Source organism: Ischnura elegans, chromosome 7 (genome assembly GCF_921293095.1).
Source record: "Ischnura elegans chromosome 7, ioIscEleg1.1, whole genome shotgun sequence".
NCBI lineage: Eukaryota > Metazoa > Arthropoda > Insecta > Odonata > Coenagrionidae > Ischnura > Ischnura elegans.
Genome location: NC_060252.1, coordinates 57,567,368 through 57,591,878, shown reverse-complemented (window position 1 = coordinate 57,591,878; position 24,511 = coordinate 57,567,368).

Sequence of the window (24,511 nt, the reverse complement as noted above, 5' to 3'; positions counted from 1 at the left end):
TCCGCAATTTAATAATCTCGCACCTATCTTTTATCCTGGTGGGTATACATACCCCCACACACACCGATATTAGTGCACGTAAACCCCCCCAGCCTTAATTCCTGGCTGTGCCCTTGGTCACCACAGACTTGGCCGCAGGCGTACGAATTAAAAACATCCAGGGTAGGGGACCAGTTTCTCTGCCTGGGCCTCCTGGGTAGTGTTCAAATGCTTCACCCGGGATTTGAACTTAGGCAGTTGAATGACTTACCCACTTTGCCACCACTCTCCTTGGAACATTAATTAGCTGCATCGATGGCATTAATATCTCTTTGTGTCGGTGCGCAGCGAGAGAAATGGAAGGAGAGAAATGAAGATCATGATCTTATTCCTATTTACTTCATATCCGGGGAAATTCCCTTATTTTTTTATTTGGCTAACGAGATGTCTTTCAAGGGGATAGACACCGCCTGCAAATATTCGATAGCTCCTAAATTACCCATCAATTGTCTGAATGAATAAGGTTCTCGGCAATTGTTTTATTCTAGTATTTTTTTTACTTCGCCCCGACTAGTAGCCTATTAGTATGTCATTGTGTTGCAAGCAGGAGGAAACGGATGCTGCAGAATACGTCTCGCAAATGCGGCTGCTTAAAGGACGTTATTTTGCGAGAGTGATAAAAGCCCAACATACTCGCGCAGTTGGCGTGAGTAATTTGATTGACATAGAAGTTCGTAATTAGTGATCATCGGGTTATAACTTAGTGAATGGAGGTAGGAACATCTCTGCCGTAAAAATTTTGCCTCTTAAGCCTCTAGTCTTTAATTCACGATTTATATCCTACCCTAGGTATGCAGAAAGGTTTTAAAATGAATTATTTAGAAAAGTTAGAAATTTCAAAACGATGGCAATCGCCTGAAATTGTGCTTATAACTTACTTCATTGTTTTTAAATGCTCACCTCTATTAACAGTACCTCCGGTCCCTCTCCTCGTCCTATTAAATTTTATGTAACACCTTATCCTGTGATTTGCATGTTAATATCTTTTATTTCACATATTATGTAATCAAGCGTGCTCTTCTGACTGACATACATTCCTCTAGGCAAAAAAATCTTTTGAATGAAGTAAAACAGTCGAGCGTTTCTTGTGATTGGAAGCGGGTATTTACTACCGTGCTCTCGCGTCGAGAAATTGTCGTGAATTCCTTGATGTAGATAATTTTTAAATAGGGTAGTTTCCTTCATCAAAGAAAACGGAAGGCATTGATTGCGATTCGTTACCCACCATTAGTGTATTTATAATGTACAAATTATTTGGTTTTAGAAATACCGGTTTAGACGAATGGCAAGGGTCAATTTTATTCTCATTTGAAAAAGGCCAGATTGGCGCCCATGCGATGTCACTCCACGTGACGTCACAGGGACCTAGTTTCTATATGAGTAGATATGAGTAGAGTTTTACATCGTCTGAGGTTACCAATGCATGCACAAGGTACAGAGCTCAGGGAAACATGTCTTAATAATCACCTATTAAAACTGGCTAAGGTCGCAAAGTTTTCTGCGTTTGATAAGGTATTAATAATCCTTATTTAAGCCAAGCGCTACCAGCTAGCATGGTACTCAGCTACCTGCTAGCATCCTGCGTCGTATCAGCGCTCAAAGCCTCGCCCCAAGGTCACCTCACTTGCGGCAGCGGGAACCAGAACGACGTCACACGGAGTTTTTCCCGGCATTCATATTTACCCGTCGCGTTTTCGCGCGCTTAAAAATTCTCACTTTTCATTTAATCGCGAAAAATAGATATCGTCATTTAAAAATCTAAAAGCGCGAAATACGTACTCCAGGAGTAATAACCTTTCGATTTAGGCAATAAAAAATAATAGGAAACCACCCTATTTACTTTCTGTGAAACTCTCTTTAATGCGTTAACATTTCCTATTAACGCGTTTGGATCTCAACGGTGTAATTTGGTCCTCGTCATCAGGGCGGAAGTTGTTTAATATTTCGAATAAAATTATTTAACATTAATTATTAATTTATGAATTATTAAACAGTAATGCTAAAAAACGTCTTGATAGCAAACATACGGTGTGTAATTTCAACTACCGCATCTCAAAAAATAGCTTACGGATGTATTAATTATATTTTAGTGGTGGGGGAGGTCAAGGGAGGGTGCGAGGAAAGATCAGGGGAAGGGGGTGGCAAACTGACCTTTGCCCCTCCTGACAGAATTCGTTGTTCCTCCCTGATCATAGATCAACTTCTCCGGTTGGTCCTTCCAGAGAAATGCACCTTGTTAATCCTATGTCAATTTCCTCTGCCAAATGTTCCTTTCTTCGTAGCGATTTTAAAGGGGTCAACATATTTCATCATCATAGAGAATTTGATCAGGTAGGTAATCATGGAAATATGTGGTAGGAATAACCAAAGAGATATAAATGCACTTCGTGACCGCAGAGGCACATCGCGTAAGGGATTTATCACTATATGTTCCATTGATTTAGATAAATTAGTCCTCTGGGAATCTTTGTGTACCCGTATTAATATTTTTTGAACAATTATATTACTCTTTTGACTGTATGATTCTCTTCCTTTAAACATTTTTTGCTTCCTCGTCTCTTTTGGGTCAAAGTAAAACCAAGGAAACCTCGCCCCGTCGGCCAAGGGAAATTATTTCGCAATCTCTCTGGTCTCGAAACCGAGTCCTCAGTTGGATATCTCGCTATCTCTTCTTCAAATCTGTGCCATCCTTTCCAGAGTCAAATGATGTTTTGCTTCTTCTCTTGGAGAATCTGGCGTTGTATCAGCGGTGCGAAATTAAACAAAAGCCGGACCCAAATCCAGCATAGCTTTTTTTGAGAGAGAGACTTGAAACTTTGCATAAATACTCATATATGATAACCGATTATTGATTTATATGTCATTTTACTAAATAAGACCCGTTGCTGCGATAAAGCACCACAAATATGACTAGTTTTTAAAAATATTTTTTTAACAGTTTTTTAATCCTTGTTTAGCATGCCGACTTAATCTCTTAACCCTATTTCATACCCGAGGCATATTTCTTATACGTGGTATGATTCCTACAAATATCCAATCCCTAGCATCTTCTCAAGAGTAATGCGCTAAATGGTGTAGTCGATCGATCCATACTCCTGGTAATATCCTCAGTATAGTGTTTTAGGTCAATGCTCACTACGTGCCACGCTTTATACGACGATTTTCAAGAATAAAGTTTCAAAAAACTTGAAAAATCGACCGCAATTACCGAACCTCAAGGTCCCGCGTCGTGTAGCTGAATCTTGACGCGTGATCGAAAAATCGCTTTCATTTCCTTGGTCGCAAACTTTTTCCCTCGATTTCTGCCTAGTATTTTGAATAGATTTCTACTTTACACTGTGATGTATTTCCCGAGTTACATGTTTCGTTAGAGACTCGTGGTACTTCATACCAATCTTTTATTGGTTTTCATCTGCTCAGAACTCCTGGACTCTTCAGATGATGAGTCGCTTCGGGTTCCAAATCGCCAAGGGACTTATTCCCTTTAGTATATATATTTCGTAAACGAAAGATAATGTCTAATTTATGTCAAATTTTACGTGACAAACGGGTACGCCAATTTGCGTTGCAAAACCAGGCAGAAAACAGCCAAAATCTTCAAGAGTCATGGAAAATATAGGGAAAGCTCCAGGTCAAAGGAATGTTACGTTTTTTATTCCATTAAAATCATGTCAACGCAACAGCACCTGCTTAAATTCAAATATTTTCGAAGTGAACCGAAATATGGAGTTTTTTTTAATCGGTCATGTTTGTGCCTCTGTACCTCAGCAACAGGACAATTTAATGTAAAATGGCATACAAACTTATAATTGGTTATCATGCATGAGTGTTTACGCTGAGTTTTCCGTCTAAATTTCAAGAAAAGCAATTTTGGACTTCTGTCCGACTTTAACATATTTCGGACCAATGTGCGTCGGCCTTGAGAACTTCTTTCACACTCCCTGGTCTCGAACCCGAGACTTATCCGAGGATATCCGGTTCTCTCTTCTTCAAATGTGAGCCATCCTTTTCAGAGTCAAATGGTGTTTTACTTCCTCCCTTGGAGAATACGGCGCTGGTACGGAAGTGTGTCTTCGATGACCTTTGATATTTAATCCACCAGCTTTGGCTCTGCGTGGAGCCAGATTGCTATGACGCGCTTCCTCGCAACCTCGGCGTGAACAAGCCAATTTTCGGAAATACAGCTTCCCCAAGGCGGAAAGAATGAGCCATAAGGACAACCCCTTGACGGAATAATTCTGCGGTTTCACACCAGCTTGGTGGCGCCACTTCATGGTCGGGACGCGATGGCCCTCGACGGACCCGTGAAGCATGGCAGATATGCATTAAAGGGAGCGGAGCCTGGGTTGTTATGTGGGGTATGGGGGAAAGAGGCGTCGGGTTGTCGCCACGCCCACCGCCCCCGAAGGGGTTAGGGAGGGAGATTCAGTGGGTGGTAGGTTAAAGAAGTGTGTTTTGGGTAGGAAGGGCTGCTGTTATATACTTCGTGAGGGAAAGCAATCGGGCGAGGGAAATCGCTTTGTATCAAAAGCTACGATCAACTTCCGCGAGCAACAGGGCAGAAGTAGATGGAAAAATAACAGCTTGGTGATAAATTTTGAACGTCTGAAAGTTGCATTTCGACCAATACTTTGAGCTTAATACTTAAAAAATTCCTCGGAGGAAATGTACATTTAAATGTATACAAGGTATGCCGCCTTAAGTAAATGCGCAAGAGGGAATAGCGTAGTTTTAGAACTCGATCTTAAGGACTAAAATACGTATGAATCTTTATTGTCAAAGGAAAAGCTAATTGGCACAGGCATTGTCCTTCGCCCACTAGGAGGTTGTAAATGTACTGGAGGGGGTACCACTGGTTCCTAGCGTTGAGCGCAGTGTGGCAGGAATGGTGCCCAAGGGGGTGCTTGGGTAGGATTAGCCACGCCCACTTTGACCAAAACTATGATAATCCCATAAGAGTCAATGCCAACTATTTGGTGAAATATTCGGTCATGAACGTTGTTACGTTGAGATAAACCATCTCAAACGAACACAGTAAACCTTTTTTTTCATTATGGGAAGGCTTCGTGAAAATATGCCTAGAATATCTTTTTCCAAGGAAAAATTATTGTCAATCACCACGGTTCCGCTGTGCAACTAGCTTAGCCGAAAATAACATTTTACAAGTGTAAAATATCCATTTCCCATCTACTGGTAATTAATTAGATTACAACTATTGGAAATCTTACGATAGCGGACCGGTCGCAATAATAGTACAATAGTATGTTCACGACGATATATTATCACCACGATATGACTATATAGACAGTTTAATATACACAGTAGTATGACGAACGATCGGAAACCTCCGACGACAATCAAGACGTAATTGCTGCATTTTCATTTTATGAATCAGAGGGGATATAAGTAAGTACAGGAACGATATACGGAATAGAATACTTGATTATATACATACACTATTTGAGACTAAGTCCGGATATTGTCAAACCAAAATGGCGAAATACTGACCACGCTTAAAACTCGAATACAGCGCCTCCGGATATTTACAACCTCCTTGTTTGCCCACAAAGGAAAGTCTTTCACTTTCAAAATGGAACTTAAAAAGGCAAGTAATGTATTGAATAGTAATGCATTCATTAATCACGGTAAAAACCAGCTGGGTGATAATTTTTAAACCCTTAAAAGTTTACGCAGTGGTTACCTTTTCGACCAACACTTTGAGCCCAATACTTAGCGTTCATTTTTAGCTGTGGTACCACTCGTTAGGAATATGAGAACTTCTTGTAACGATATTTCATTGTTGCAAACGGAACAAAAATTGCCAAGCACTGGAACAAGCAGCAATATGTATGAAAAAAATACTTTCCCTCGTTGGCAGGCATGTCGAATTTCCTCCAACTTCTTCTCAAAGACGTTTTTAATAAATGGGAAAAGGATGCACTCGTCGATGTCGAAATATGGCGGACAAGAAAAGTACCGTGCTCCCTTATGCTGCCTAACGTCTTGGAACACCCTTCTAATCCTGGGGTTTAGGTAGCTATCTGAGGAAACGGACACAACTTTATATTTTGTGTAAATTTGTAAAAATAAAATGCTTTATTTTTTGTATAAATTGTGCCACGAAATTTTAACCCGATAGCTGAAGTGAATTGGAACCAAAATTTATGATGTTTAGGTCGAAAACGCATCATTTTTATTACTGTAGAAACATTGTTGAGCCAAGTTGAGCCAAGCGCTCGGATTGGCCACGAGTTTGCGTTGTTGACGGGAACTCTGAAAAGCTTTTTTTGAGTCACATACTGGCTGCGTCGAAGTCGCGAGTAGTCAAACTGTACCGGCGAGATAATCTCACCTCAACCAGTCAGAAAACAGAGGTACAAAAAGGTGACGTGCGCATATGTTCTGTTGTCGTCTGTGGTGTTGTTTGTGTGAAGATGAAATTCAAACGAAATGAGATTTGAGGGATTTGAACTTATGAAGAGACTCCGAAGGGATTCTTCTCTTTTTTTATTTTAACTATTGTTATTGTTCTTTTTTCACACTTTTTCAATATTAGCAATTGATTTTTTTCATGCTTTGCCTGAATTTGTTCTTGCCTTCATCAAGAGCATCTGGTAACAGGGTGAACTCGCGGCCAATCCGACCGCTTGGCTCAACGTTCCTATAGTTTAAAAATGGTGCGTTTTCGACTTTCACGTCATCAGTAATTTTGGGTCTCACTAGAATCAGCTACCCAGCGTTAAAATTTCGTGACAATTTTCTCCACCCTGTGAAATATTCGCGTTTTTAAATTTTGCGCTGGTGAGCCCATTGACTCACCCCAACCAGCCAGTTTACAATATAGTGCTATTTAATAGGGCTAATTTTTAGTTGGCGGTGTAAATGTTGTTTTTGTGTGAAAAAGAAACTCAGTTCCGTCAATTTTGACATTGAGGATAAGAAATAGGGATACAATCATGAAATTGCAGATTCATGCATTTATTTTTTCGTTTTCCTTATATTTTTTAATACCAAACTGGAATTTTATTTTGATTTTATTTTTTATTTTTTTTTCTGAATTCGCAATTGTGAAATGCATGAATCATTTATAATTTTCTTCTTTTTCTTTATTGAAGATTCAAACATCAAATATAGTTTATTACCTACAAACTAATCATTAAAAGGATGTTTATACATTGGAAATATTCATAGAAGAGCCACTTGCTGAGGCAGTGTTTATGTTGTTGAGTTACTTGAGTCGTAGTCCCAAATGTCTCTAAGCAGTGTGATGTTTGTTCCCTTCAGCCTGGATTTGAAATTAGTTACCAGGAAAAGCGACAAGGCGAGGGAAATACTTCGCATGGAGAGCTACGGCCAACTTCTGTGACCGGCAGACCAGAGTTCGAGGGGAAATGTCCTGCTTGGTGATAAGTTTTGAACGCTGGGCTGTTTGTGCCCATATAGTCCAATGCTTACTCTAACCGGCGGGTTTGCATTTTACCATTGAATCAACTGGGGTCTTCAGGCGGTGTGTGTGGAAGAAGGTTTTTTGGCTGCATCGGATACTAAGAGAAAAGAACCAGGACGAGGGAAATCGCCTTGTATTTGCTACGTCGAACTTCGGCGACCAACGGTGTAGTCGGGGAAATAGCAAACCCACGTGGTGCTAATTTTTGAAGTGGATGTTCGGGCTCAGGGCAATTTTAGTCTATTTGTTGAGTTCAAGACGTACTTTTTTCGATCGCTAAAATTTTGATCGACGAATTAAAGGGGAAACCAAGGTAAGGGGGTGACTGAGCCTTTTTCCTTTATCATGATTGAGCAATACGGCAGAAGTCGATAATTTTTCGGCACTGAGATCCTTGCGTCGGAAAATGCAAGGGATAAGCGTCTACGACCAATACGAGGGGGAGGCAAAAATAACCGGCACAATTAAAAAAAATTCAAAATTTAATTTTTTGTGTTAAAAAAGTTGGTCACCTTCGAAGTACTCTCCATTTACACTGATGCATTGGTTAAAACGTTTTTTCCACTGATGTTTCACCTTTGGTACTCGTCCTTTCCGATACCTTGCAGCGCCAACTTCGATTTTATTTTCATCTCCGTAATGTGACCAAAACATTTCCCTTACATAGCCATTTCTATCCGGGGGAACCAAATGAACACCAAAGATCTGGTGAGTTGGATGGGTGAGTAAGCAATGTCGTACACTATTTTCACAGGGGCCCGCTACAACCGTCTAAACCCGCGCCGTTTCGCATACTGACTCAGAAATGATGAAATGACACCCGTTTAGCGGGGAAAGCCCAAAATATAAGAGCGAAGCGCGCAGCGATTTCCGTCCGGTTATTTTTGGGTCCCCCCTCGTAGAGCAGAAGTTAGGAGGAGGAAAGTATATGTGTGGTGATAAATAGGCGTACTCAGCGAGGGGCAGGAGGAGGCAGCTGCCCCCCAGAAGCAAAAATCGCAAATGTCTTAAAGGAAAATAGTATTTTTTCAAGCTAATAATTTAAAAAACTAATTAAGAGCTGTTACAGTTTCCTTAAAATGTTAGTTCCGTTCACCTTTTCAATGCTTAAATCTTACCATAACTTGAACTACTATGGCTTGCACCCCCTCCCCCTACTTTTGATCCTCGGTACGCCCTTGTGGTGGCAGGATGAATAATGCGTTAATACTTCAAGGAGTGGCAGGGGAGATAATCTTAAGCATTTTGTGTCCATAAACTGTGTTAATCAACTGAAAATAAACACAACGAAAACGAAGATATTAGTATGTAGGAGAAGAGAAGAAGTCAAGACTAACATTAAAAAATAGGGAAGCAAACACTGCTGGAGGTGAATGAGTTCTGTTATTTGGGAAGCAGGATCACTAGCGACAAGAAAGAAATTATCAGCAGAACAGCCCAAGCGAAGAGAGCATTCCACCAAAAGAGAGACCTGATAATGTTTCTCTCGGATTTTTCTATCCTGGTCTTTTTACGAGTCTTATACTTAACTACTTTAAATCCTTGTTTATACCCCTCGTCACTTTTCCTCCTTTTTTCTTCATTTTACTCAACTACGGGTCTTCCGCAAGACAGTGCACACTGTACAATATTTAAGTATGAGTATTTCAGTGACGGTTAGTCTATTAAATCTAAATCATTCCGACCATTGGTGATCACGGACGCGCTTCGCTCTTAAAAGTCATTCGCGAGAACAGAGAGGACGATTGATGTCTGGTCGATGGATACTGTGATGGGGAGACCCCTCGGCTGAGGCTCATAATCTTTACCTCCTCTGGGGGATTCAGGGGTCAGAAACTGTTAGGAAATTGCATGCATGGAAATGGATTTTGACGTTTTTATGGCTCTTAAAATCTAGATAAAAGTTAATAAAAAATAGCAATTTCGTTAGAAAAAATACTGCTAAAAGTGAGAATTTCACAGATTAAAAAATTTACTATTTGCTATGGTTCTATTATCTATTTAGCGGATTTTTTTCCGTGAAATCGCACTGAAATAAAAAAAAAACTTCAAATAACCTTTCCGATCAACCCTTTAATACAGCTTCATGTCATCTTTATTCCTCTGAGACCTTTATTTTATTTAATTTTTTATATGATCCTTTTACACTGAGTATGTTGTGTATAAGGAAACTTATGAAACCTTAGAATTTTTAATTACAAAAACTTTGGTTCTAGTACACTTGAGTTTTTTATTGTACCTTTCATGTACGCTTCGCGATGGACACCAGCGTTGTGGGGGTCCCGTACACTCATAGACTTCGGCCGAGCAGCCGACCTGACCAGCGGCCCTTGAAGGTATGTATTGAGTTTCGAAATGGAATGGGGTCTTTTCCCATCACCAAAAGATGTTCCTCCTCCCTTCTACCGCCTCCAATTCCGGTTCTCTCCCATTTCAATGTTCTCAGAAGAATTCTCATCCCAAATTGTTTGCAAGCGAGGAAGGAGTGGGTTTCCACTGTTGCTTTTCACACCTGTGACCATTTTCCGTTAGACCCTTACGTAGTTGTACCGCTTGATATTCGTAAATGCGAATCCTCAAGTGTGCCTTAATTCGCTTTTATGAAATGTACGAGTATAAGTTTGGTACGTATACTGAAAGGCTATTTAGGGTACTAATTTAGTGCTATAGAAGAATGTTAAATTATGATATAGTGCTATAGAAGAATGTTAAAGAATGAAGACTAAATAGATCCTTCGCGAAAATTCCAAAGAGAAAAAAATCATTCGCCTTGTCTCCGTTAAGTTTCCTCCGTGGCTAGTCCCAGTACGCTTAAACGATGGAATAGATCGACCGAGTAAGGGATGACCAAGACTTAATCTTAGTGAGGAGGAGAGAGGAGCAGAGGTGGAAATCTTTGCTGGTATGCCATACTTTTTGCCCCCCTTGTGACCTTCACTGTGACTTTACTGGGTCAAAGGTTGAATTTTCGCAAACAAAAGGGTTATTTTCGGTTTTCTCGTGTCCGAAAACATAATGATTGAAATCTTGAACTATGAAATTATGATTTTTTTCTATCTCGATTTTTTAACATTGAAGCCCCATGAGGCAAATTCAAAATTTTGGCTTGGACCCAAATTGTGAGGTCAAAAGGTCAAAATTGAGCAATTTTTCTTACACTCAATTAAACTTTGGACCTTTCCCCACAAGTATGCCCATTTTCATGAATATTGCTCGAGGCTATGTACTAAAATTAGAGGTCAAAAATGACACACGGCGTAATTTTAGAACTCGATCATAAGGACTATCATCCCTATATATTTTCCCTAAATTTCAGTTTCCTCAAGTACATATGTATCTTTGTTGACAAGGGAAAAGCCAATTGGCAACCGGTGTCCTTTCCCCACAAAGGAAAGTATTTCACAATCAAAATGGAATATTTAGAAATAGACGGAACAACATAATCGGCCATATTTTGAGACATGATGGTCGGACGAAGACAAAAGTCGAGGGGCAAGTAGACGGTAAAAATGAAAAAGGAAGATGAAAGGGTAGAATACTTAGAACAGGTAAAGAAGGAAGTGAAATAAAAAATAAATACTTAGGTGTGTAAAGATTAGCTGATGGAAGAATAGGGTATTTTCCTTCATCAAAGAAAACGAAATTAGTATATTCATAATATACAAATTATTTAGTTTTAGAAATACCGGTTTAGACGAATGACAAGGGTCAATTTTATCCTCATTTGAAAAAGGCCAGATTGGGGCCCATGCGATTCCACTCCACGTGACGTCACACGGATCTAGTTTCTATACGAGTAGATAGGAGTTTTACGTCGTCTGAGATTACCAATGCATGCATGAGGCACAGAAATCGGGGAAACATGTCTTAATAATCACCTATTAAAACTGGCTAAGGTCGTAAAGTTTTCTTCGTTTGATAAGGTGTTAATAACCCTTATTTTAGCCAAGCGCTACCTGCTAGCAGGGTACTCTGCTACCTGCTAGCATCATGCGTCGTATCAGCGCTCAAAGCCTCGCCCCGAGGTCACCTCACTTGCGGCAGCGGGAACCAGAACCACGTCACACGGAGTTTTTCCCGGCATTCTTACTTACCCGTCGCGTTTTCGCGCGCTTGAAAATTTTCACTTTTCATTTAATCGCGAAAAATAGATATCGTCATTTAAAAATCTAAAAGCGTGAAATAGGGGAGGCCGGGGCACGTTGGCCATAGGGGCAGGATGGCCCAGTCGAGTTAATTGATACAATAGACACTGAATCGTGCTGGGAATCTATCAGAAGGTTGGTAGCACACTTCCCCTTTCTCCACAACACCATTATGACTGGAATCGCAGTTTTTGAAAAGTTGTATCGATTAATTGTGTTTGCGAGTGTTTCAGTAAAATTCTACTCCCAGGTTAAATGTGTGTTATTTAAGTTTTGATCAATTTGGGCCCAATAGTTGAGTACCATAATTAAAGCTCATAGTTTAAGCATAACTTCTGTGTGGCATACAATCTAAATTGCTTCAGTGAGTTTTGTAACGAATAGAATTTATTGTAAAAATGGCGATGGGGCAGGTTGGCCCAGCGACGACGGGGCACGTTGGCCACCCGGGTCAACATACCCCGTCCTATGCATTTCTTCGTCAAAAATGGCCTAATTTTGAATAGACGGTCACTTCCATCATCAATTGGCTGTCATTCAGGTATAAATTACTTAATATTGTTTCAAGTCGGTTACAATGCATGCTTGCCATCAAGAGTGTGGGGAAGTACCTTTTGTTAAGTTTTGTTACCTTCTTGGACCAACACATACGTTTATTAGGGTATTTATCGTAGCATGACATTAGAATTACATGTCATATTACCTGACTTTATCATTTCAGACGTTCCCCCTTCTCCAAAGCTAGATTTACATTTCTGGTTATCATGTATGTAACTGTTTATGCAAATGTGCTTAAGCAGTTCATCCGAGAAAAATGAAAAAAAGTCGAGTGGACTTACGCATTTGATTACCTCTTCAGTAGGAAGAATTGGATTACAATTTAAATTGAGCTCGAAAGCTGGATTACCCCTTCTTCACTTACATGGAATATTTTCTGTTAAATTTGAGGATAAGCTTGCGTCAATAGTCAACTCCAGAGGTTCCGCTTTGTCTGCGATTAGTCGTCTTTGGTAGCGTTGGGTTGCGTCTGAACTGATTAGACACAAAGACTCAATTAAATTCACAGAGGCTACTAAAATATAAGCGCAGTGGTGAAGACAGACATCTATTTGAACGTAACATAGTATCACAATGTAACGCATGTCAACTGGAGCAAAAAAAAATAAAATACGCGCGTCCGATATAGGAAGATGAAGATTCACTGTGCCTATAGTGTGCCTTTTTCGACGGTCAGCCTGGAGCACAATGTATTTAGTGCAAAAATTGCAAGCGTTGTGCTCATTAGACATGTGTGAACAATGAAATCCACGTACTATTTCACAGGAGCAATAATTGTGCTGATCCTTTGTATCTGGACAGTGACAAAAGTCAACTGGTTTGTATTAGCACGCCAGAAATCCTAATAATTTACAGCTTTCCCGTTATTTTAGTAAAATGGTTATATATATTGAAATATATTTCTTGATAACTATTAGTTTTGATTTCCTAAAATCATACTAGTTCAGCTTATCAAAAAATACATGGGCCAACGTGCCCCAGCCGCTGGGCCAACTTGCCCCGATGTAGGGGCAGATTGGCCCACCTGTCATATGCCCAGTATTTATTTATTTTTTTAAATTTATAACTCATATATTCAAGTTTAATTATTGCCATCCAGATTTAGAAAGACTGTTCTTTAACTAAGCAATAATTTCATAAAGTTAACTATGCATAAATAAAAAATATTTAAAAATGTAAACAAAACCGGGCCAACGTGCCCCGGTCTCCCCTACGTACTCCAGGAGTAATAATCTTTCGATTTAGGCAATTAAAAAATAATAGGAAACTACCCTATCGAGATGAGAGCTTCGTCAAACCAATCTTAGAATTGTTGACAGGTGATGATGATAATGCAATAGAGTATCTCTTTCTAGCATCGGTAATGCGATTGGCGTCTCTTTTAAGCTTATTTGAATGCGCAGTGAGTGACGGCACGGTTAGTGGCCGACTGGAGATTCCTTTATGGTAATATTCCGAGCAGGATTTTCGCGAAAGAAATCTTGGGAGAGGATAAGGGGGAGGAGTGGTTGTACATAAAAAATGACGGTCGAATGAATATGGGAGTTTTTTTTTGAGACCTCGGTCGTCGTCTTCCTCTCCTTAACGGCCCGTTTGACGCGAATAATGGCCTTGGGCTGGCCTTATTCTTCTTATTCTCGTCAAACCTTCTTCATAATGTTCCAGTTCGTGGAGCGATAAGGTGGATAGGTGTGGGATTTTTGGAAAATGGTTGACACATCGAATGTGATTTATGTTCCTCTCAGCGGTTCCCTTGGGAGTGCTATTTCACTGCTCCCCGTTCCGCACGTGGACTGTGGAAGCAGTAACATTGCTTCGATAGCGACTTGTTTTTGCTGAATTTCTATGCAGGGCATGGAGCAGTGCCAGGGTTTCTGACAGTCTACGACGCGTTTGCCCATACCTCCTTAATGTGTTTCGTTTTGCGCATCGATTTAATGTTTACTTATTTACTGACAATACTTTCAGGCTGATTTTTCTAATGTATGGCGGTGAAAAAGTACTTGAAAGTTTATCTAACCCAACATTGTTTTGCTTCACGTTTGTTGGTTCAAATATTAATTTTTGAAAGCTGTGTGATTAATTCTTGGTGTAGTTTCATGACAAAAATTATTCTATCTTAATTATTTCTGTTTCTTACGAAAGTATTGTTTTAATAATATTTATTTTGAGTCTTTGGTTTAGATCACTTAAGATGATGATGTATGATAAGAATTATTTTATTCATCCCATTGTATATGCACCTCTCTATTAAAATATTTGATGTTGATGTATACTGAATGTTTCTTTGTGTAAATTATTGAATCCTAGGTCTTTGGAATTCGTAGTCTGTTTTAAATTTTATTTTTAGAAAATTTATTGTAACTCTTTAACTTTATTCCTCAGGGACCTACGTCGGTGTTAATCTATAAAATTCCATTATGCTGTCCGACAGATGCTTTGTAGGAAAAATCGCTTGCTATGTCATCGTGGGAAAACAGAAATCCTCCCTCACCATCACTTGAGTAAGTGTGAGAGCAATCGATGTCATTTACTTTGAATTTTCAATTGGAATTTTGAGAAAATTTCACTGAAGGAACTCGTTATTACAGCTGGATATATTTTTTATATTAATATTTTTTCACCAACGTTTCATTATCGTATAGGATATATTTATCTTTTACATATATTTATTGCTCCTTAAAAATTTAAACATTTTAAATATTTTTTTAGATACAAAACCAATTTTGGAGATTTAGGTGACCTCAGAGGCTTGTTGGAGGGATCACCTTCAGAGATACAGTCGTAATAATGTGCCTGTTGTTGCATAAAAAAGATGTTTTAGGTAAACTTTTCATGCATAAGCTATATAAAATGAAGGTATATTAAAGAATAATATGTAAAATTAGGAAAAAAATATGGTCTGAAATATTCAAAGGAAATGTCGCCTTGACTTTTTAAGGAGATGAATTGGTGCTCGTAAGCGAAAGATAGGAATTAAAGAACAATTGGGGACATAGCGGTTGTTTAAAATGAGTGGTTTGATAAAAAATGTTGTAAAACAATACATTTTAGATTTATTTAAGTACTGATTTTGAAGCGATGTTGCAAAGTTCAGTGTTTTTAGAATACCGGAGCTATACTTGTTGCTTTTCTCCTGACGCTCAAATACTCATGATTTAATGCCATTGAATTGTATTGTACATTATAAGATAGAATGCTGAGAATTACTCGGTCGTGAGTGGTCTATTGTACCGAAAGAGATTAAAGCTGAAAATATTCCTTTCTCAATATTTTGCCAGATGTAAGGGAAATTTTTGTGGCCTTCTTTTTATACGCATAAGCGCTCCTATAGTCTGCGCAGCTCGTTTTCTTGATCCCAACTCACTCACAATGAATCTTAAACCATCGATTTATATGCGGAGAGGTTCTCACATCTTGTCCTCCCTCAAGTGACCTATTTTACACTCTTCCATGAATTTAGATGCTATTCAGTTCTCTGAATTATGAGCAATGCATGAGTAAGGTAGAACCTAAGTAGCCAGCACCCTTTCGTGGTGTTAAAAAATAAAATTCTCTGAAACAAATTATCCCGTGGAATGACATATATGCCATTGATGTTTATTTATACGCTTTAGAATCAAGGAAGTAAATGTATCATCGGATGCAAGACATTAATTGTATCGTTTCATTCCTGGTGATATTCAAGACGAATATGAAATGGGAATTGACAAATTTTGTTCCTTAAGGCCTGGTTACACGATACATTAACTCTTACGGTTTAATGTCTGAATGTGTAAACGCGTGAAAGAACACGAAAATGCACCGTGTAACCACCCCACTTGTGCGAATGCATGAACGGAAAATAGAACCTGTTCTAATGTGGTTCATGCATTCGCACATGTTTCGTTCCGGTCCACCAAAACCATTCAAGCAAACGTACATTAACTTGTACGTGTTAATGTACCGTATAAGCAGGCCTTAAAACTCTAAACTTATATAATTCGTTATCTCGGGCGTGACTTCAAGGAATCGATGTAACACAATGAAATGTAAAAAACTTTTTAATTCCACTAAAATTTAATTTTGTACGACTAGGTTTCGTCGTGTTGACTAGGCACGTCATAATCAGATTATGACGTGCCAAGTCAATACCTAGACTGTACAGTATTAGGTTTATCTGGAATGACAAAGTTTGTTTACGTTTTATTATAATCTAAATTTATTATTCCAGTTTATTAGACGCATATATTTTCCCTAAATGTCAGTTGCCACAAGTCAAGCTAAGACGGTTTAAGCTGCTGTGAAAAACAATACGCTCGTCTCAATTTCTGAAATAAAACATAAAGAAAACTTGTGTAAAATAAAATAGTTGAGAACGGGTATAAATGTTGAAAGATATTCGGAAATATATCGAGTGTGGTTTGGCCTTCTAAGGTTTAAACGATCGCCGTGGAGTAGTATGGACGAGTAGTATGGAGTTCTTTTGGGCGCAGGTGACGCAGCGCAGGAGGAAGCGCTGGTGTGTAGATGGATACGTTGGAGATTGTTTGGCGGAAAGTGGATTAAAATTGAAAAAAAAAGATCAAAATTTCAGTATCTAAAGACCAAAACCTCAGTTTACCTTTTATTAATTCGCACAAGGGAGGGTTGCGGAAAACTTTTTAATGTGCGTGCATTTTTTATTTTTTTTTCGAAAAATAATTCAATATTTATTCATATTCGATTTTTTCTGGATTTTTTTCTTCTACTGTATGTATATACTTTATGTATATTTTCAGTGTTTATCGAATGAAAAATAAACATGTTTTTTACGAGCCGTATTTTTTCAACAAAGAACCGTCTATTATTTCGATTTATCTATGAGGCTTTGATATTTTTTGTAGCCATAAAGAGTCTTATAAGAAAAAAATTAGCTTATTGTGTAGTGAATACTCATATCATGTTTATTTTTATTTCCATCCTTTCCTGTTTCAGTTTTATAATATAGAGATTTGAAGAACGAAAAATTGCCTTTTTTGTGTAAATACAGGGGATAATATTTCTGGAAGACCTTTATTGAAATTTTTATAAATTGGAGAGCCTGAGCTACAGTAAATTTGAGTCTGTGTAAAGAGAATTGGAAATGTTTTGCAAGTCATGTGAAAAATATTCTTCTCTTTAAGTTTGTCCGCATAACGCTTCATCCGAGCTAGCACAGGATGACTAATTCTTATGCTATTTTGAATTATACTTCAGAGGAGTCCACCGTAGATTTCTATTTATCAGTTTTTTTCAACGATTCATGCTTATCTTTAAAACTCACTTCTCGCGTGGATATTCTAACGTAATATTTCCTTATCCTAAATGGGGTATTTTCTAAAAGGATATTGCTATCGATGTCCTTAGGATTTTCCCACGAATGTACACGTATATTTTCACTCTTTATGTTAATATTTTGCATTATATGTGTATATTGTCATCTTTTGTATTCCTGTTATTCCTATGATGACATATGTTTTCTGTCTTGACTGTTATTAATGTTTATCATGTATAATACATTAAAAAGTAAACTTTGCTGTATTCCATTTTTTCAGAATTTCAGTTCAAATTTACTTTTTAATCTATCATGTTATTATTCCACGAAATCGAGAACCATAGATTCATCATGTATAATTTTAATTGACAGTGCCATTAATTGTAAAACACTAGCTATTAGTTTAATGATGAGGGATACGTAAGACGGCACTTCATAGTCTCAATTACTCCGCAGTTAAGGCGTTTTATTGGAAATGTCTCTTGTGTAATGCATTTCGATGTTTGTAAATAACGGCCTCTGTACAATTTTTTCTAGTAGCTTCTGCGCACCATTGCAGGGCACGTTGTGACATTACCAAGGTCAGTCACGTAGGCCTAGCTGTGAAATTCACTGGAGGATGAATGGACTTCCTCTTAAGATTACGACGTGTCCTCTTCTCGCCCAGTGCTCGTTTTAGTTTTGGGCAGATTCGAGGGACAGTGGAGGGGGCGTTGCTAAGCAGGCCGTTTGTTTGGAAGGGAGGCTGTCAAGGTTTGTCGCTGGATCAACGGGCGGAAAATGTAATCCGACAGGGCCGAGTCTACATAATTTCGGCATTTACGAGTTCAACGAACTTTTGCGCGGAGGCGTTGGAAGATCTTCCATCTGCTGTCTTCATCCAGAGGACGATCCCTCGAAATCCCATTTATGGGGAAACAGCTTAGTAAAAACAAAACACTGAGGGATCGGGAGAGATATTCTTCCTTCATTCACCCCATTTTGTCCTTTACGATTATCTCTCTCGCGACTCCGTATCTGAAATTTCTACGGAGATTTTTTTATTCCCATGCTACCGAAAACAGCACATAATGGCCCTTTACTTCAGGGTTTTTTCAACAGTGCAACTATTACACAAGCGCGAAAAACCATGCTCTGGATAGGGACCACCTACCCAAGCGGTACTCGAATCCGTGACCTCTTCTTTGGCAGGAGAGGACTTAACCCCGCCCCCACCGATGTTGGCAAAGCGTTAAGCGTTATATTTTTGCCATCCTATGATTCCCGTAGCGTACTTGTAAAGTTTTGTGTAGTTGGGGTAGAAGTTAGGAAATCAGTGACAACGGCAACGGATGAAATTCTTATCATTTTCATCGTCCCATAATTAATAAAAAATATTTTCCTAAATAATGAAGGCCTAATTTTAAGATCAAAATTTGATGGTGTCGTGAGATACCTATGGATGAATGAAGCACTTGGAATTGATGGTATTCTGGCAAAGATAATAAAATGCAGGGAAAAAGACCATAAACCAGCCGTACGGAATCATAAGTGAAAATGAAATACATTTAATTGGTGAAACTCAAAGGACTTCGAGAGATATACCATCATACCGATTCCCGAGAGCAAAAGACCAGAGAAATGAAAATGTTAGGATCATAGGCCTAACATACCATGCGTCCAAGCTACCAACTAGAAATATGTACAGAATAATAAAACCAAGATCAAAAGATTATCTGGATAGTGACAGATTTGAATTCAGAAAAAGCGAAGGCCAAGAGAAGCCATATTATCTCTAAGACCACTCATAGGGATGAGAACTTAAAAGATCAACCCCAAGTTTGATGTGCTTGGGGAAGATAGTAAGAAAAAGTGTTTGACTACGTTGGTTGGAACTCAAAGATTAGATTTCTGTAAATTTGAGTTCTTCATTGCGACAGAACTCTCTGAAGAATGTACAGAAGAATCATCTACATTTATTAAAAAAAAGTAGCAGTAATGAAATCAGGACCCAGTTTTATAGAGGTAAGATTTTGGAATGGAGTGAGATATGGTTGAGCTTAGTCACCCCTAATTTTCAAAGCAGAGTCAGAGAAGGTCTCGAAGGAGATTCGGGAGAAGATGAGTATGATGGTGGTATATCAGCTGAAAATAACAGAACACTAAATCACTAGTATACAGTGGAAGAGAAGGAGTGTAAACTAGCATTAAAATAGGGAAATAAAAAATGGAAAAGTCGGATGAATTTAATTATATGGGAAGCAGCAACGAAATTATCGTTAGAATAGCCCAGGTGAAGATATAACTCCACCAAGTGAATGATCTACGTATAACAGTAAATTTAAACTTATAAGCAAGGAAAGTATTTATTAGAACTTCCATGTGGAGAATGCCTCTCATGAAGGGCGAGGAATGGAAAATGATAACAGTAAAGAAATCAAAGCTGGATGCTTTCGAAATGTTGTCCCTCCCCTCAAACCCTCTAACTAAAAAACCCATTGTCTAAAAAGATCCCCCTCAGTTTCTCTCCACTCCAAGACCGAATGAAAATGCTGCCTTAGTCCCGCATCGCAACCTTACAGACCATATTTTAACCTAATAGCAGAATAGCCCAAGCGAGGAGACCTATTTCGGTGGCTATAGCAGTCAAGGGCGAAATCAGAACGATAACACAGGCCAACAATGAAAAAACTTTTTTTTACTGAAAATACCTTATTCTTATGTTTTTTAAGTTGCTGAATCCAAATATGATGGTTTTAAAGTTGTATCACCCACCATTTATTCACATTTTACAGTTAAATTTATGAAATCAAGCAACATTTTTAGAATTTAACAGCTTTTTATAGTTATAATAAATTTGAAAAAGTAGGTCTAATGAACGAAGATAATGGGGGATTACTGTTGGTACTTCACCGAGAAGTTCAGCAAGCGATTTATCGCAGAAAAAGCTACACAAGAAGCTTCAAGGAAAAAAGGGAAAGAAAATGTACACCAATTCCAGTTGACAAGTGAAGTGAACCCTGTATTATCACGCTGTAGTAAATACAAACAATTTTATGGTGTAACACAGTGTTTCATTTATTTCCCTAAATACCGTATAGGGGAATTAGACTCAATATTAAAATACATATTGCTTGGAAACTATGGGTGATACATAAAAACTAAGGCCTGGTTTGGATTTGGTACATGCAAATCTATAAAGATCAACTATTAAAATAAAAAAGTTTTCAAACAAAATTTTTTTGTTGGCCTGTGTAATGAACGAGGAAATGATGTGCTTGTTCATTCTTTTCAATCACTGCTGGCTCTAATGACCCGAATGAATCTGATTTGACCCAAGCCATCTTATCCTTTCACGACAGACCTTTTCGTCACGGATGTTCTTCCACAGCCGTCTAATTTTCTCTTCTTCGCTGCCTTGACACCCTATGCTCGACACCTCCGCTCTTAGCGACCTTTTTGCTCAGTTGAAAGACTTCCTGCTTCGCTCACTATATGCCAAAAATAGGCGTTGGAAAAAAGTTCCAATATGAAGCACCCATGGTACTTCCTGACATTTCTTCCTATAAGGAAGCTGGAAAAGTTTTTTCCAATGCTCTCAAGGATACGATCAGGTCACCAGGGTGGGCAAGTTATGCTGGAGTAGCTCTTAACAAATCAGGAATTGTCTTTTACCATTGAATAGGGCCATACATAATTGCAAATGTTGAAGAGGTAAGATTTTCGTAAGGGGTAGATAGTGCCAGGTAATTGAGTCGAATAAAGTAGTGCCAAAGATAAGCAGCATTGGCATCATAAATGTTTCCCAATCCAATCAAACTCTAATGTAAACATAACCAGTGGCGTAACTAGGAATATGCTTCGGGGGATGGGATGGTCTGGGGTGGCGGCACCCTCCCCAAGGCAAAGGGGGATTCGGGAAAATTTTGGAAAAATGACATGCCTTGAAATATATTTTACATCATTTTGTCACTAAAAATTTAGCTTTAAGTAAATGCAGTTATTACATGTCAAAACTAAGCAAAAATTTCTCTGAGGCTTTGGGGAGGGATGTATTGCCTCATCCCCATCCGTTGTTACGCCTCTGAACATAACATGAGAGTACTAGCATTTATACTTTATAATTGAAAGCATTTTTCAGGAAGTTTAATAATTGAAAAAGAGAACATTTCCCGAATAGGTATTTGTTAAACGTGTTTTCAAGCATGCAAAAGTGAAAACAAGAAAATCTCGTGAATTCGAATTAAGGGAATCACGTGGATTCGAAGTAATCCAATCTAGCTTGCGATTCGAATAGAAATGTACTTTATTCGAGTTGATTCCACCTTTTAGCATTATACAGTGGTGTCATTTCGCAGTGAAAATTATAACATTTAACAAGTATCGTCAGACCCTCATCAATGTCAGTCAGTTCAATACAATTGCATTTCCTCACCAAAGCAAGAATTTAACAAAATGATCCTATTTTTCAGTACCTGGCTGAAAATAAGTCATCATTTTCGCCACCAAGTTGTAAATACAACGGAGAGAATTTATTGCTACCGCCGTTAAAAATCCCATCTTAATTTTTATTGGTTATCATTTAAGCCAGAATAAAAAAAGAAATGAAACTCCCTCGAGGACTTTATTTTTGAAAAAATGGTTTATTTTAAGTCTAAACCCAGGACTCGACTGAGAGAACAGAACGGTCAGCGGTAGAATTTGATGAAATTCTACTACACTAGACGTCGAAATATATGTATACGTTTGCGCAATCAGTTTCGCGGAATATGATATGGAGTGCAGCGGTGCAACGAGCCACTCATTGAAGACAACTCTGTCCAATAATGTGTCCACTTCCTCATATCGTGCCATTCAGTTGTCTCTCTGCCTTAATGTTAGATGTATGTGTGAAGTGATTGATCACCCAATTCACGTCGAGCTACTGCACCAAATCCATCATCAAGAATATCGAATCCAATGTATCTGAGAATCACAAAGCCACATGTAGGAATCCACGTCGCGACAACAAGGTAAATAAATGAGTCGACACAACCTTTCCTAAATAGAGTTTTAAAATTCTATTTTCACGTGTGACATCTGTTCGAGCAGATATGACTGAGGTGAATAAAATTTTTGTTCGTCAATGATTATGCTCTCATCAATATTCATTCTGGCAGTTGAAGTAAACTGTCGATACATTTCAATCAAAGCATTAATTTCCTAATAAATAGCCAAAAATGTACTGCGAAGTGCCTAAGGTTTGATATGATAACCCATCGGTCAGTTTAAGACGGAGCAGCCGAAATCGTATATTCAAGTTGAAATCTCCTTTCAATTATTTGTATGTATCTCTCCGAATTCCGTGTTGATTGTTAAGGCTATATCACGATTAGGATTCTCACGGAGTATTTGGAGCTGTTAATAATTTTTTTGATAGGTGAGGGTAGTGTTTACCCAGGATAATTTCTGGTGTGAGAATTTCCACACATCCATTACCTTTCCCGGGGTTGCAAATTACTCAGAGATTTTTTGGTTGGAGCAATCCGAAAGCTTAATTATTATCGAAGAGGAGTTACAAGTTTAATTCTTTTACTTAGGTTAAACAACTGATCATTGAAATATTACCATACTTAAAGCTTTACAGCAAAGAAAACGCAGGTTGCCTTAAAACGCCTCGATATGTTTTAGAATGCGCTCTTCATCGGGAAGAAAAGAGAAGGTTTCTGACGAGTGACGAGGCTTCACCCAACCTCCCTTAGTTGCAAAAGTAGGAGTAAAACAGAATGGAGACAAATTGTGTCTCGAAATTAACCCTGGATAGGTGATGCCAGTAGGAACCAAAATTATTAATTATTTTTGGTCAAATACGCACCATTATTAAAATACAGAAACTTTTCGCCAAGCGCTCCGATTGACCGCGAAATTACCCTGTTGCCGTGCAACCACTAAGCTAGCGAGCGGCCTTGGACTCATCACGATCTCTGGTAGGCAAAGAATTTGAGGCCATGAGTTGTCCTGAGCGTCTGGCAACAGGGCAAACTCGCGGCCAATCGGAGCGCTTGGCGCAAAGTTTCTGTTGTTTAAAAGTGTTGCGTATTCGACTTAAAAAGTAATTTGGGTTTCTGCCGGCGTCAGCTACCAATGATTTGATCTTTGGATTTTTCTTTTTCATAGAAAAATCTTCTAAAATTGTTGTCACATTAAATTATGGTTTATCTAGTTGTTGGCCCTAGTCGCTTTCATAGCGCTGAGGGTATACCCTATTCCGCCCTTCCACTCCTGTTCCTACCCTAGAGGCGTCGTCGAGCTCCTTATCGCGGCGGTGCTTCTATCCTTTTTCCTTTCCTTCCACTCCCCTCCCTGGGTGCACGGGCGTATCAGTTGAATTACTGGGTCCCGGCCCCGGTGTGTTGTAACACTTTGGGGATCCCCCTTGGATCTTGATTCTCTGGCATCAGCTACCCTGGGTTAAAATTTCATTACACAATTTTTCCACCCTTTATGTAATCTTGGCGGCGGTATTACGCTGCATTAACTAGGAAGAGGTAAAATTTTCCAGTGCTTTCCCTTCGTTTCAATTTGAAAGAGATGCTCTTCTAGGGTAATCGGCAATCCTTAAGTGAGAAGCAGGCCTTTTTACGTTTGAAGCGTTAGGGGCAGGAGAGCGAGCACGGGAATGTGGTAGCCGATTAAACGGAGCGTTTGGCTGCTTTCCACACAGTTCTGGGTTCAAATGCCCGGGTGGAAGTATCTGAATACGTACCTGGCGACCCTCCTGAGGCGCGGCGGAATACAAAGCGCATCCAATGCCTAGTATTGCTCTCAAATTATAAAATGAAGAATTCACCAGTCGTCATTTAATTAGCTGTGATCTGTGGCGGTAAAATCGATTTCGATTAAAATCGAAAATTGGGTTCTTATTGTAAAAGATCGACTTAATACTGATCGAAAAATGATCTTCGAGTTTCGATGCAAACTGGATTTTTCACCTTCGATCTTGACCATTTCGTTTTATCTGAGCAGCGCCACTGCCGGCCTATTAGGTATTACGTCGTCTGCTGGGGCGCAGCTAAGAATTAAAGCCGT